Source organism: Notothenia rossii (genome assembly GCF_949606895.1).
Source record: "Notothenia rossii genome assembly, chromosome: 6".
In the NCBI taxonomy this organism is placed as follows: domain Eukaryota; kingdom Metazoa; phylum Chordata; class Actinopteri; order Perciformes; family Nototheniidae; genus Notothenia; species Notothenia rossii.
This window is the reverse complement of record NC_136909.1, coordinates 20533686-20550170: the sequence shown is the minus strand read 5'-3', so window position 1 is coordinate 20550170 and position 16485 is coordinate 20533686. Positions and strand designations below refer to the sequence as shown.

General features: G+C 38.1%; 1 protein-coding gene across 1 annotated transcript in view; it reads left to right on the top strand.

Annotated features, from left to right (window-relative positions):
- Positions 1-16485, top strand: part of ntrk2a (neurotrophic tyrosine kinase, receptor, type 2a) — an 86232-nt gene that overhangs the window by 19073 nt on the left and 50674 nt on the right.

Below are 16485 nucleotides of genomic sequence, written 5' to 3'. Positions count from 1 at the left end.
TATTTGCCCCAAAACGACAAAAACAAAACAAAGTAGAACCCTGTATCATATCCCAAATGATATGTCCTTTACAGACGTTAGCAAGAGATGCCCTGAATTGCAGTTATACTGTTTTGAGGAGGTAAACATATGCTTTGCCATTGCTTCAAAGCCCCTGCACCAACAAGTCCTCCAACTCATAGGACCAAATAGGCCGATTGTTCAGGCCCTTATTACGACGGAATATTTTTTTTGTTTAAGCGCTTAATACGTCCTATAATTACGTTTTAAAGTTTTCGCCCTCTAGTGCTCCCGTTGAATGCAAACGTAACAGATGGTCGTTTATTCACAAATAACCGTCTCTGTAAAATCCTAAATTGTTGGATAGTTTGGCCATTAAAACGCTTTTTGATTAAATTTCAAGCAAGAAGCGTATATTGTACTTTAAGAATCCACGTCCAGTCGATATGTAGGATCTATAGTTTGATAGATATTACGAAGATGATTTGAGGTATGCGGCAGCCTCCATGTAAAGTTACGGGTTGAAAACAGTATTTCCGGTCTCGACGTTTTCATAATAAAACCAATGATCAAATGATTTAACAGTGATATCTGCAGTACTCATCAACTAAAACACATCAGTGTATCCTTGTTAATTATACGACATTTATTGGTTTAATTAGTACAATGCTTTTGTGTTTTTCCCATACTGTAGGTTTTTTCTCTTTCGATTCTGAGAGACACCTTTCTTTTTTCCGAGGTTTTGATAGGCTAAAACATCGATTGTTTTAGCCGCAATGCATGTTGGGATATGGTGTTTATCCGATATGAAATCGGAAAAACATTTTTTAAAAATAAAATAATACTTTATTCTGAGTGTTCTTGCTTTTCTCTTTGGAAGTCATCACATAACGGCATTGTAATACACGGTTCGGCTGCATTAAATATTACATATCTGCCGTAGATATTTATTTATAGAGCCCTGATCAGAAGACCTTTTGACAAACTGTAAGAAATGCCGCCAAAACTGAATACGTGATGTGGATCATAAATATATTAGCAATTAAACAACATCTTCCATTTCTTTTCACACAATACGTCTCTTTGCAGTATCAACACTAATTCGGCTGACTTTTATATTTGATCCAATTGGTAGATAAGCTATATTTACACCATAACGGTGCACAGCTGATAGAAAGGGATTTTTTTGTAGTTTTTAAAGATATTATTTACTACCTTTCCAACTCCTCATGCAATTGACTGTTACAGGTCTATACAGGTTCATGGTACAATGCATAAGCTTCAAATCGAGAGACTGAAACTGTATTTTCCTTTACCGTTCTGTTTTGATTTCACAATAAAGTTAATAGTCATATTATGTTTGATATTATTATGTTTTATTAACTACACCACTGGTGTTTTAACCCGCACCGCCTATTGGTTAAAGCACGTTATTGAATTTTGTTGTTGAATACGTTTTATTTGATGAAAAAATTAAAATATTAAGAGTAGCCTACATACAAATTGGGGGAAAGTAGGAGGCACGATAGAAATATAGAATATAAAATATCAAGAAGATACTGTATTGATCTCTACAATAAAACAGTTTAGTGCAGGACGTCCAAAGATATTAACAGGAGGATGTGCAAAACAGACAAACTAATAAGGCTTTATTTAAACATTAAAGAATACTTTAAGTTAAGGTCTTCTTTTGAATAAGAAAAAAACGTTGGGGTTATCCACAGATAAATATTAAGTCTGACAAAGTACTTAACGTCCAATATATTGCATAGTTTATTTTGGCACTTGACAATCACCTTCCCTGAATTTGACTCAGGTGTAACTAAAGTCTGATTTAAGGGTTGTTTATATTTCACATCATTAATCAGAATCTGCAAAGTCACTAAAATAAATGTTGTGGAGTAAAAATACCAGGTTAACCTCTGAATTGTAGTGGAGTAGAACAAAGTAGTATGCTGCTGTAACAAAAACATTTCCCAACTTGGTATCAATAAAGTATATCTTATCTTATCTTAAGATGATCGATGGCTACTGCCATATTTGCAAAATTTGCCTCTGAACCTTGACAAGTGCATGTTTCAGGCTTATCAATGAACAACAGGAGGGGTCACAGGGCTTGACCCGGGGGGCTGGACCCGTCAAAATTCCAGTTTTGGAAAGTCTGCCGTGGTTCCATTCGATTTCATAGAGCTGACTGTGACGCTCAACGTAACCTTGTCGCACTGCCACTCCAACATCCAATCACAGGGCTTGATGACTAATCACGGGATTTGTAAAGCAAGGTGGATGTTGTAGTCCCAAACGATAGCTGGGGATTCTGGGTAGTGTAGTGTCTTCGGAAACTGTAGTGTCTTAACTCCGAAAAAACGATTTGTTTCTCTAAATCGAAGGTTAAAAACACAAAAGCATTGTACACAATTTAAACCAATCAATATTGTGTAATTAACAAGGATGAACTGATGTTTTTTAGTGGATGAGTAATGCAGATATCACTGTGTAATCATTTCACAGTGAGGGGAATATATCCGGTTTTATTATGAAAACTTTGAGACCGGAAAAACAGTTTTCACCCACGCTAACTTTACATGGAAGCTGCATACACATTATCCTTGCGAGACCTCAAATCATCTTCGTAATATCTATCAAACTATAGATCCTAGACATCGACTGGACGTGGATTCTAAGTGTACAATATACACTTCTTGCCAGAAATGGAATCAAAAAGCATTTTAATGGCCAAACTATTCCACAATTTAGGATTTTCCAGAGAGGGTTATTTGTGAATAAACGTCCCTCCGGAGCGTTTGCAATGAACGGGCCGGGAGCATGTTGTTTCTTACACGACCACTAGAGCACCTCTAGTGGTTGTGTAAGAAACAACATACACTTTAAAACGTGTCTCTGGGTCGTAATAAGGGCATGAACAATCGGCCTACTGTATATGGTCGTTTTTTGTAGGCGGACAGGCTGCCCTGCACATACACTAGCATTAATTGGGATTTATAAAGGAAATGTAGCACTGGTAGGTGTATGTAACTTTTTTTATACATTTGAATATTTATTGCCATGTGTACGTACATTTCCACATTTAGTGTGGATTATCCGCCAGTTAAATGAGGTTCCTGGTCATATTTACATTACATTACATTTAATTTAGCAGACACTTTATCGAAAGCAACTTAGAGAAACATTAATACACTTTGACATGGGGGTGTGATTGAACCGCTGACCCTCTGATTGATAGACTTATTTCCCCCCTGCGCCACAGTTGCTGTGTGTACACATTCCATGGATATAGTCGACATCTTCCTTGCAGTGGTTATTTCAGCCCTTAAAGGGATAATCTGGCACTAAGGTCAAGATGGGACAGCTACATGGATGAGAAGAAAAAGCTGATTTTAAGGACTCCCGTCTCATTTATTACACGGCCTATCGTGTGTCCATGAATCCATTCTGTTCAGGTGGAAACAGCTGCTGTCTGAAGGAGGTTCACTGGGTCTGAGTGCTGCTGGTGATAACACGCATGTTAACTAAACTGAGCGCCTGTGGTCTTTGTCATGTTGATGTTAAACTAGTGTGCCCCTCCCCCTTACCCTCCCCACACACACACACTTTCATCCTGTATGTTTTGCTGCTCAAGTTTTTCTAAAAGCATTTTCAAAGAAATGTGTGACTTCTAGAAATGGCAGCAAGTGAAACTAATCTATTGTTTCATATTTATCCTACTGACGTACTAGAACTGATTTGTCTTCTTTTTGCTAATTTCTACACGGCTGATATTTTCTCATTGTTTGTGAAATAACCACTGAACAACACCCCCATCAGCTTTTCGTTTTTATTCATGCATAATGATGGGAATTCTGTTTTTCAAATGTAGTTCATGGTCAATGTGCAGTTTAAGAATTGTAAGCAGACAGATGCTCATCTTTTATTTCCACTGGCTCATTTTTCGAAAGTTGATATTCAGCTTTGTGTAAATGTTAATATACATACGCTTGGTGTAGGCACTGTTTTTTTGTGCTTTCCATTTAGCTGACTTTAGTAGGTTGAAAAAGTATAATGCATTCATGATAAGCAACCAAAGAACTCAACACTCTCAGGAAGTAATTTGTGCTGTTTAAAGATACAGTTGTTGTAGGAATAAATCAATTTTTTTGGCGCCGCTTGAACCATTAGCATTTGACGCAGCGGAGGTCCACATTTGACATTCAAATGACCAAACCAAAAAGGGAATGCAAATGTAGAGACAGACTTGATAAATGTGTATGTGCCTGTTCCTCTCGGTTGCACTGTTGAAGTGCAGTATTCTGGCAGTGATTGATTTATGGCCCCTCAGAGGGAAGCAGTGAAAGACAGATGAAGCAGCCAGTATACTGTATATATTGTATTTGTGTGTGTGTGTGTGTGTGTGTGTGTGTGTGTGTGTGTGTGTGTGTGTGTGTGTGTGTGTGTGTGTGTGTGTGTGTGTGTGTGTGTGTGTGTGTGTGTGTGTGTGTGTGTGTGTGTGTGTGTGTGTGTGTGTGTGTGTGTGTGTGTGTGTGGTTGTGAGAGTGTGTGTGGATTTATAGTTTTGTGTGACGTTCACTCTTCTTTCAGGAGAGGTGAATGAGCTTGCTCTGAAGAAAAACATATCTCTAATGCCTCTTAGCATCCCTATACATCAGAATGTGTGTGTTTTTTGTACGTCCAAGCATTTTTGCACGTGTATGCTTTCATGTGTGTAGGATGTTGGGTCACATTACGGTTTTACCCTTCTGATTGCTCCCCTCGAGTCTTCATCCTTCTCCCGTTCCACCGTCGACTTCCTCTCCCCATGCGGTCCTGTCCTCACGCTCCACATATATCCAGATGTATGTGCCCTTCAGCATGTAAGGAGAGAGACAGTGGTGTCAATATGCGCAGCAGAGTCGCACACAGTGTTAGAGAGTGTGATTAAACCACGGCAACAGTTTGAAACCTCCACATGTTTCCTATATCGGACCGCTGACCCAAGTTCAACTTAAAAACACAATTATAATCGCAGATCTCAGCACACTACCAGTGCTATTTAAACAGCTCTTGCTCATGGCAACATGGTATCTAAATCATTAAAACATGCTCACAGATGCGTACACACCCCCACATGATCACAGTCATTGCTGACGGTGAGGAACTTGTGATCACAAAGTGTGAAGAGAGCGTGTCAGGCCTTGTACCGTATTGAGCAGGTGTGCCGGGGAAAAAAGCACATCTCCGCGCTGACTGGAGGAATCACTGCTTGTCTCCGTCTGACAGTTCAGTAAGAAAGTGTGGTTGGTTTACATTATTTATATTGAATTCATTATTCTGCCCCGTACCCATACATAACACATGGGCAACATTTGGTACAGGTTGCTTCTCACATTCCGCTTCTTGACACTCACAGGATGGATATTTTATATACTGTGTATAGTTGTTGTGTTCCTGTGTTGGCAGATGATCCATGTGGGTGAGAGTGTTGAGAGAGTGAATGAAGCTTTACCGTAGCGGAAATTCTATAAATCTTTTTCGACTTTGCTCTTGACATATTAAACATGAAGTATTGGATTTGTTGGCCATACATAACACAGACATATTACCATTTATAAAGTCATTGTGAACATGCTAGCAAACTAAAGGCTAGTTTTGGCCTCTCAACTAACTCCTGAAGGAAATGGCTCTTAAATCGCCAAATGTTGCACTTTGTCATCATTTTCAGACATTAAAGGAGCAAACTTTATTTGAGGTTCACCCAGGATTAAAAGATCATACATTTAAAAATCCTAACACCTACTGAAACTACTGAACGTCCCAAACAGGACTCCTACTTTTAATTATTTTTAGTTGGTATTTTCAAATAAACAAAATAAAGTGAGTGCAGTGATGTTATCTGTAGTAACGGGCATTGCTTCTGATTATTAGCCAATAAGACCAGAAACCACACAATAGATTTGCTGCTTGAAAGTCAAAAGTCGTTATAGTATTTTCATTTAAACCTGAAATACTTGTTTACGTTGTAATGGTTGTTACTTCAGTTACGTAAAATCCACATTGTTCACAATTTAGGGACAAGCAACACCGCCTGAGTCTGGGAACCAACATACCACAACAAGGCTACATTACACCTAACGAAATTAGGAGTTTTTCCCCTGTGAGTCTCATTTGCCACAGATTGGCTCAGAAGGAAGGTAATCTTGTAAAGTTCAATTGGCAGCAGCTGTTATTTATATTTAGGTGCATGGACAAGTGCAAAAGGGTATTTAGGTTTCATTTTAAGATGTACATTTGCAGAAGTTAAGATTTATTTTGCAAGACAGAACAGAGAAAAATGTGAATGTTGAAGGCTTAAAAATGATACCATTACAACCAAGAGATTTACACTCTGAGAAACAAACCTTGACAGCAATCTGGGTGAAATAGGCCTCTTGAAGGTTTTCACAAAATGACACACAACGACCCTCCTTAACACACTGCAGACTCTTGGAAGAGAAAAACACATTGAACAGGCAGGCAGAGAGGAGAGGACATAAAACAGCATCTATATACAGTATGTGCATGCCCTCTAAGCACCTGTAGGGAAGAAGCGGCAACATAAACCTGACATCTGGTGCACGAACAAGACAGAAATGTCAGGACAGGTGAAAAAAACAAGTGATTGAACGCGAAACCGTAAATATGAAGTCCAGAAAGGGAGAACAAGGACGGAGAAGAGAGAGTGAATGCTAAAACTGACATTTGACAAGAAAGTGAGAAAAACCCAGAGAAAGCCAGTGAGGGAGAGAAGAAGAGATGGAAAGACAGTCTAAGGGAAAAAAAGATGGAGAGAAGAGCTTAAGAATCAGATGTTAAAGGAGAAGCGAGGCAAAGAGGGAAACAAAAGAAAAAGTGAGAGGAAGAGAGAGATGGACGTAGAAGGTCCTCCCTTGTCAACTTATCAATGATTCATCATTAGAGAAGGTTTCAGTTTTCTCCTTGTTTGGTGGAGTTACACGCCTCCATCCCTCCCTCTCTCTCTCACTCACATGCACACACAGCTCATCATTGCTGATCAATCGATATGACACCCTCAAGGTCAGCAGAGCTTCATTTTAGGCCGAAGGCACTACAGAGCATGCTCAGCGTACACCTCCTCCTCCTCCTCCACCTCACCCTCTAACTGCTTCCTCTCCCTGCAGAAAAGCAGCCTTTGCCTCCAGCTCTTGAGATTCTCTTACAAACACTGTTCAATAGGCTTGCAGCGGTAGTTGGTTTAAACAGTATTATGCGATATTCGGGCATTCACTGCCTAAACACGGGTTAAGTTACTTAACCATTGCTGAATATTAATGTCAGTATGTTAACAGTGATAATGCTTGCATATTGATGTTTAGCAGGTATGCGTTTAACATCCTATTTCACCTTTTTAAGCTAGCATTTGCATATTAGCAAAAAACAGCTGAAGCAAATATCTAATATCATGAGTTTTGCAGGTTATTAACATAGACATGTTGACCTGAACACAGACCTCAATGAAAAGTCAGGGAATAAAACGTTCTGAAAATCAACCTCTCGGGACAATGACATCGGTCCAAAGTTATTCACATATAACAATTAAAAAAAGATTTAAAACTGCTTCAGGCACTATAAATAATATCCAGGCATCACAAACATCAGTAAAATTCATCCACTGGGAATGCTATACAGTACCATGTTTTATGACTAGTGTTTGTATCAAATCACCTGATAATTTATCAATGTTTCAGTCCTTGCTAAAATGGTGAAGTGACTGTCACATCAACATTACCATGCCTAGAGCCATTATGCTAATTTAGATAAAAACATTTGGCACGAGAATCGGAAATCATGTAGACTTCCAAGCAACAGTGTTTGACAAATGTACAACTGTGTATTTTATCTGGTGCGTATGTGTGTGTGCGTATGTGTGTGTGTGTGTGTGTGTGTGTGTGTGTGTGTGTGTATGTGTGTGTGTGTGTGTGTGTGTGTGTGTGTGTGTGTGTGTGTGTGTGTGTGTGTGTGTGTGTGTGTGTGTGTGTGTGTGTGTGTGTGTGTGTGTGTGTGTGTGTGTGTGTGAGTTAACAATGGCAAATAACAAAATCCCTCATAAATCAGAAGGGCACATTATGAGGGTCAGCTGGTTAGAAAGTCTGAATGATAGCTGCCATCTGTTTAACTGTCTTTCTTTACAAGTGCGTTTCCATAGACACCATAACAACGTGTTGAAAGTCAGTGGGTTGTTTGAGGTGAGCAGCTTTGGCTTGTACTCTGAGAATCACTGAAGTGCTGCATTGAAACTATAGATACCTGAACTGAATCATTATGCATCTGATAAGCAGTGTGCAGAACAAAAGACATCAAGATAATATACCTCAACTTATTCACGGAAAATGTAGATAAATGATAGGAGTGAACTGCACTAAAATGATGTGTATAAGAAAGAGAATAGAAATTAGTTTATGGACTTCAGTGTTTTTTTTACTACCTACACTCTAAAAACAAATGCTTTGGCTCAACAAAGAAAATCAACGCAACAGTTTGCATCGATGTTTATTGAGTTATGACAACTTCTAATGAAATTGTGTTAAACCAACAAGCTTATTTGAGTTAGGGGAGAAGGCTTTTCCTCTACAATCAGAGGTGTTTTTAATTACCACTTACTTAATAATTGGTAGCATAAGCACAAGTTTTTAAGTTCATTACTCAAAAATGTAAGTTGTTCCGACTAGTTTTATCACATGATTTAAAAGGGATTTTAAGTTGTATGTACTTAATTACCCTCATTCGGGATACAAGTTTTTAAGTTGATTACTCCAAACATTAAGTTGTTCCAACTAGTTTTACCACTGGATTTAAAAGGAATTTAAAGTTGTATGTACTTAATTACCATCATTATGAACAACCATTTATAAATTAAGTTGCTTCAAATATAATGTATTCAATTGTTTGTTTTTTTTAGCTTTTTCATGTTTTGCCTTTAAAAAAAATGTTTTTATTAATTCCACAACAAAAATATTAGGCAATTCACTTTTTATTTTGAACTGCAGTTGTTTATTTCAACACATCATGTTTCAATCAGGAGAGAATTCAGTTAGTTTGAACATTTATTGACACATGCCATATGATAAGGTGCATGAACACCTGAAATCACAGCTGACTGCAGGAGAGAGGAGAACCATTTTATAGTTTGGCTGCAGCACGGTGATTGGCTGCTGGAGAATGAGGTTAAATGTAATAGGTTAAAGAGAACGCCTGTGATGAGCTGATTATATGCAGCTGCGGAGTGAATGTACCAGTCTTCCTGAAAGAACTTGCACTGAGCTTCATTTAAATCTTGAAAAAAAAGATAAATAACACAAATTTAAATTGCCCCACAAATAATAAATAAACACATTAGCCATATTACCATGGGAAATGGGGACACAGCAAATAAATGCTGCCATCACAACGAAGATAGTAAAATCTGTAAAGTTTTTGTAAAACTACAGAAACAAACTCTCAATGGCCACCAATCTGCAGATCACACACATCAATTTTACAAAAGATGTAACAAAGATGTTTACACTGCCGACAGTCATTATTTTAAACAGTATGAACACATTTAACGCAGAATGCATGCTCATTCATTTGTTTCCCTCGACCACAATGGTTGCCATCGTATGGTCAGATCCTGGGGTGGACCACTTTTCAAATTTTACACAATCCTTTTCCCATGTCATTGCTGTCAACACCTATCCATGCTGAATGTTGCTAAGATATTATTGATTGGGGTGTGGCCAAAAGTGCAATATGCTTCAAAATGTAACTGACAGAGAGCAGTGCTGTTGTCCTGTGTCCACTGTGCCCGTGGATTTTATTTTATTTCAAGATTTTTTATTGCGTCGCTAAACTCCTTGAAAAGGTCCTCTTCCTTTTCTCCAAGGTACACGACAAGGCAGTGGATGGCTATAGCTCTCTGCGTACTTCAATTGTATTGTGCTATTTTTGAAAAAGGAAAAAAAGAGAAATGACCTAAATTAATATATTCTGAATGGGTGACTGCCAACAACTTGCATTTCAATGACAACTCTAAATAACGATCCTACCTCAAGAAGCATGTCCTTGATCTGCTTCACCGAGATTCATTTTTAATAAAAAGCGATATCACAATAGTAACCAAAGTATTTGTACTCTCACAGTAGCCTCTACTACTTTGTACCCTCTCAAATAACTAAGTTTTAAAAAACACAGTTTAAAGGCTGCTAATTTTGGTCAAACAGCAATTTGCCTACAGTGCAACTACAAGGCTATCTGTATTTGAATGACAAAAGATGACACTCACATTAAAATGTCCTTTGTATATTTCTATTTGTCTTAACTGTCGGAACTTGTCCAGGCATGTTAAGTGGAAGTGGACTTGAAATCCTTAACTCAAGGTGTAGAACAATTAAGTTATCAAGCCATTTGCATTACTTACTACAATTTGAATTTTGTTTTAAGTCAATTAACGCAGAAATCCGAGTTCAAATTACACACAATATTAAGTTGATGTAATTACCAACATTATCACACCAACACAACTTATAAATTAATGTTTGCAACTTAAAATGTTTATCTAAATCAATTAATCCAAATTTGTATCTTGCAACCATGCATTTAATTAAGTGGTGGTAAAAGGTCCCCTGAATGACTTTTTAGAGTGTATGTTTTAAAGGAAACTAGAGATATCTAGGGTTTTATTGGTGGAGCACTATGATCAACTGTTGCCCCATTTGACCACATTTAACCACGACTGTATGTTCACAGATTTGAGCTATTACTGTATCAGTAGTAAGGATGGCTGAAGCTACAAAATAAGACCACATTTTGTGAATAACTGTAGTATGTATGAATACTTTAAATTAATAAGCAAGAACATTTAGACCAACTGTAATGCACTCTGCTGTATACATGCACAAAAGGCGAAGTCCCGGTACAGAACATAACATTACGGATGGTAGACAAGAAGGCCCTAGCTCTGGAGGTGGTTATTATTTCACTTTGTGTTTTTGATCACGTTTTTCAAGGAACAATTCTGTTTGTTAGAATTTAGTTTTGAGAGCAGGGGGAAGAAAATACTAAATGCCTATGGCAAACCCTGAGGGCAGTGATTGTTTGAAGTGCTCTGAAAATGGAGAGTGCTATTTTCCGAAGTGAAGCGTTGCCTGAAGACCTTGTCTGTGCACTTGCCTGAATGCCGCTTTTCTTTTTGTGCAGATTGCACTTTTAGTTTTTTGTTCTTTTTAAAATTCATTTCTGGTGTGTTCTCATCTTTCATCAAATTGTGCAGCATAGATTTAATAGGCCCCAAAGAAATGTTTCGAGCCCAGAAAACAAGAAATACTCACTGCACTGTCGTCAGTCTTTGCTTCTGGTTATAAAACTGGAAAACTGTTTTGGAAATGTCATATTCTGTAGATTAGTCCTTAACTTGCTTTTATTATAATTGTATTGTTCAGATGTGAAAGCACTCATGTCTAAAATCAGATAGATAACAACCAAACACTTGTGTGAAAAGGAAAAGTGTGTGTGGTCAGAAAACATGGAGATAGTGACCGTTAGTATCTCCCTCTCGTCATCTTCTTTAGGGAGTGGCACGTCTTGTGTTGTCAACCTGACCTTTACAGACGGTCGGAGTGTTAAAAAAGGACAAAGTTGATACTGGGAGTGCAGTATGGGAACAGGACATTTTGAATATACAATTTGTGCAGGGAACAGATGGAAATGATTACTGAGCAGCTGATGAGAACTTTTTTTATTTGATTATTCCCCACTTTAAAAAGGAAGCACTTTGCAATGTTTAGTGTGACCTTGTTTGCAGATCAAATGAAATAAATGGACTTTTAATGGTCATATGAGGAAACCAAGAGCACATCCTTTCTACATATTTATCTGCATATTAAGGACGAGGCCGATTCTAGAGTCTAGGATATGAGGTTTTCTGGCGGCAGTTGTCCTTTATTAATGGAAATCATTTGACTTTAATGTTATTTTCTGATGGCTCAGCATGGATGAAATGAGGAAGAATGTTTTGACTGTCATGTAATTGCTACATAAACATCAATATAATTTCCCCCCAAAAGAGGGCTCATATTGCATTTCCTGAACAGTATGTAAAAAGAGAAATATCCCTCGCTGTTGCTTAAGTGTATCCTTATATTCTCTTGAGAGAAGAGCTAATGACATTGGTCCCACTGTTTCGTCTAAACAACACTTAACTCAGCGATCCACCAAACCAAGACAAAGGGTTTCATCCATGAGAAGAGAAAAAAATAACATTAACAAAATCTTCGTAATTCAAATTACTCAGGAACACAAACAGGTTCAGCCAATATTTACATAAAGACCATCCCTTACAAAATATATAAGAGGCAGGCAGAGCTTTGAAATCTATATACCAGCTCACACACAAAGTACAATGGAGCTTTTATGGTTGTGAAGAAAAAACAACATACTCTCCCTCACAATAACATGTGCGAAGGACTGAGACACACCAAGTATATAAGGGTTTGAGTTGTGTTTGAGGGAATAAGGCCTCGTACACACGGTTCTGTTGGAAGCTTTAACCGAGACGTTTCCCATTCACTTTGAATGGGGTGACGTCATGCTTTGCCGAACTGCATTGTGGTTCCGTTGCTTCGCTTTGCCTACATTGCTCGCGGTGAAAGTTGAGAAGTTCAACTTTTCAAGCGCCGACGCAAGCGTCAGCCAATCAAATCATATGCACAAGCGCTAGCCAATCAAACCGTTTGCTTTGTGTGTCCGGGGCGGGAGATTAATGTGATTGGTTGTTGGTCGCGTTAACCCCAAGGGCCAGACTTGTAAGTAAGTCGCCAGACTTGTAAGTAAGTCGTTTTGCAAATAAGGCTCATGTCTTGGCTATCAAGTCCCAATTCAAGACCAAGTCCACACCTCTTCTTCTTTAAGTCATACACCATTACATGCATTCAACAAATATAATGCCATTTTAAAACTTCCATTAATTTTGTCCTAGAGTCTTCTTGTCCTTAAGTCTCTACAAGTAACTGAAATGCAAAAGAAAACACTTTTCGTAGTCCAAAACAATGGAGAAAATGGGATGAGGTTTTTTCTGAGCTGTCAACGTCATGGATTTCGCAACAAAGAAAGAAGCCGTTTGAAGCTGACATGAACAGAAAATCTAACGTATTTCCCAAGAAAACGATGATGAAAACTGACAGATGGTACTCAACAATGAGGAGAAATGGGAGGAGGATTGTATATGAACAATCACAATGAACAAAAATAAAGAGTAACTCAAATATCACTTGTATATGAAATAGATTATGAATGAAAATGTATAATTCACTTATAATGTTCCTTGATAGTTTTATAGTTATTATTGTTTCTTCCATGTAGCTTGTTACAGCCCAGTAACAGTTTGTATCTAGATCAGTTAAGAGTTTTACATTTCCCTTTAAACCTAGTTGAGTAGACATTTTAAATAACATAAAACAGAAATAATCAAGAACCCTCAACACAATATTGACATATTATTTGATTAACTGAACTAAGTTACTGTCCACCTCTACATCTTGGCTGTTTTAAATGTAATTAAAAATACATTTGTTGTTTTCTGTTTTGTTGTTGGTGATATCCGAGTTTGGGGAGATTATGAAGTCCTGCTGAAGTTACTAGTCTTTGGTGTTAAAGTCATAATCGATTTGACAAAGTCATTACATTCAAGTCATCAGAACAGAGACAAGACATGCAAGTCCACACTATTTTTGAAAGCAGACGTTTATACTGTGTTCATCACATCAGTGTGATATTTTCCCCCTCGGAGGGTACGGCAGTGTGTTGTTGTTCAAGGTCCCGCTGGTCGCTCAGTAAATGTCATGGCTGCCAGAGAGTGTACACGCTGCATCAATGTGGCTTTCCTGGCAGTACAGTGAATGTATGTATGATAGGGTCTATGTTAATGAGGCTTTGGATATCGATCAACACATAGTCCTGCTGCACTCAGGCGACCAAGACACACACACAGTCACACACACACACACACACACACACACACACACACACACACACACTCACACACACACACACACACACACACACACACACACACACACACACACACACACACAAAAGTCCCCAGTTTTCCTGAATATGTACGAGTTGGCAAAGATGGATGCCAATATCATTTACTGTGTGTGGCTGCCTTTGTGTTGTATATTTGTAGAGAATTTTCTGCACAGCAGGGAAGTAGATAAAGCAGCGAGAGGACGAGAGAGAGTCTGCAAAAAAACAGAAAGGGGGGGGAGTGTGTGTGTGAGAGAGAGAGAGCTGCACTATAACAGATAGAGGTTAATTGATTGATCAATTGATCGTGTGCCTGTCCAGACTGAGCCAGGATGCCTCCGGCCTCCTTACCCTGCCTTCCCATAACTGCCTAATGCTACGTTCAGCAGCTCTGGTCTGCAGTGTGTGTGTGTGTGTGTGTGTGTGTGTGTGTGTGTGTGTGTGTGTGTGTGTGTGTGTGTGTGTGTGTGTGTGCACGTGTGTGTACACGTGTGCATGTCTGTGTACACATGTGTACGTGTGTGTGTGTGTGTGTATGTGTGTGTGTGTGTGTGTGTGTGTGTGTGTGTGTGTGTGTGTGTGTGTGTGTGTGTGTGTGTGTGTGTGTGTGTGTGTGTGTGTATGTGTGTGTGTGTGTGTGTGTGTGTGTGTGTGTGTGTGTGTGTGTGTGTGTGTGTGTGTATGTGTGTGTGTGTGTGTGTGTGTGTGTGTAGTGGTGATGGGTGGTAGTAAAAGTGGGGGTGAATGATGGAAAGATAAGAAAACAAGGATGCAAGAAAAAGAGGGAAATGTGTTTTCAGGTTTTCTCAGAGATAAGTGTATGTTCATCAAATCTTCTTTCCTTACAGTACACATGTGCTCAGAATAAAAACATAACCGACAAAAAGTATGTTTTCGTGTTTGCTAAATAATATATATTACGTCCAGTAGGAGTTGTAGCACACACATTTACTTTAAAACTATATTTAAACAAGAATCAATAACGATAATTACACAATGTGTCCAAGTGATTTGAAATAGAAAATTATTGAATGCTTACGATAACTATTTGTTTGCTTGATTTTATTGTATTTTTCTACAAAATGTGATTTTAATGAACAGCCATTGTTGACTTTTATTCATTACAGTCTGTATTTAGTATCTCTTAATATGTTAATCATCCTTTATTTTTAATAAAGTATAAAAGCATGATTAATGCAAGGCGATTATCTTTTTATTATGTTTGATATTGAACGTTTCTACACTACTACTACTCATCTATTAGGTTATCATTAATTGCTCATCTCCGTAGGAAACAAAACGTTCAAAAGCCCAACAAAACCTACATACCTCTTCTTCTTCTTGTACATTAGTTAATTCAAGGAGCTGTTTTGAGACGGTTTATATATAAAAAATGAACTGGTACATTGATGATACAGAATCATGCTTTTGTAATTGGACAGCTGATTCAAATGTTTGACTACAACTACTAAAGTTAGTGGGACATGACAAATAAAAGCAACGGATGACTGAGACGGACAGTGACAGAACACGTGAACAGTAGGAAGAAAACTTGGCATGGTTTAGTGACTGAGAGAGAAAACACATCCTGAGGCTTCGGCACATCCTGCATGTGAGCAGCCTTGGAGCAGACCGTTGGATTTATGACTGTGTTTGTTACAGTCCAGCCCATGGCACAGGGCCAGGCCCTAACATTTTGCTGAGCTGTCCACGGATTTCAAGGATTTTGCAATTTAGCAAGAAGCAGTCTGAAGCTGACATGTACAGAAAATCAAACGTATTTTCTTAGAAAAAGCTGACTAACAGATGGTACCTGGAATACAGTAAAATAATGAGAAGTATATGTTTGTATATGCATGTATGAGCTGGGCTGCCCTCGTCTCAATACACTAGTTTTTAATCAACTCATCTGTAAAATGAGTTTCCTTACAAAGCATCATGTAAAAGGGCCATCTTACTTGAACGTTTCTTGGAAATAAGTCATATAGCTTAAACAAATGTATAAAGGATTAACTGGCAAATAAAACTTTAGTCCACTAAGACCAAAACAACCAGTTAGTCAACAAATGTAATAAGAGGGGGCAGTTCTCGTAAAAAAGATCTGATTGCTCAATATAAGTGAAGAAAGACAATTTCAGGAGGTGCCTTACGTAAGTAAAGTCCATACAGAGAACAGTTGGACAGATTGTGCAACAAATTACTTTCATTATCAATTAATTGTAAATTGTAAATGTTTTGCTGAAATAGAAAAGTCAATAAATAACTATGTAAACAAAAACATATCATTACAAAGAACCACTTGCATGTGAATATTAGCCTACAAAATGCATTGATTTTAATAAGGAAATGATGATGGCAACAGCCAATGATTTGTGTGCTTCTCACAGCTGTGTGTGTGTTACGAGAACAAAAGGGAGAGGAAGGAAGTGAGAG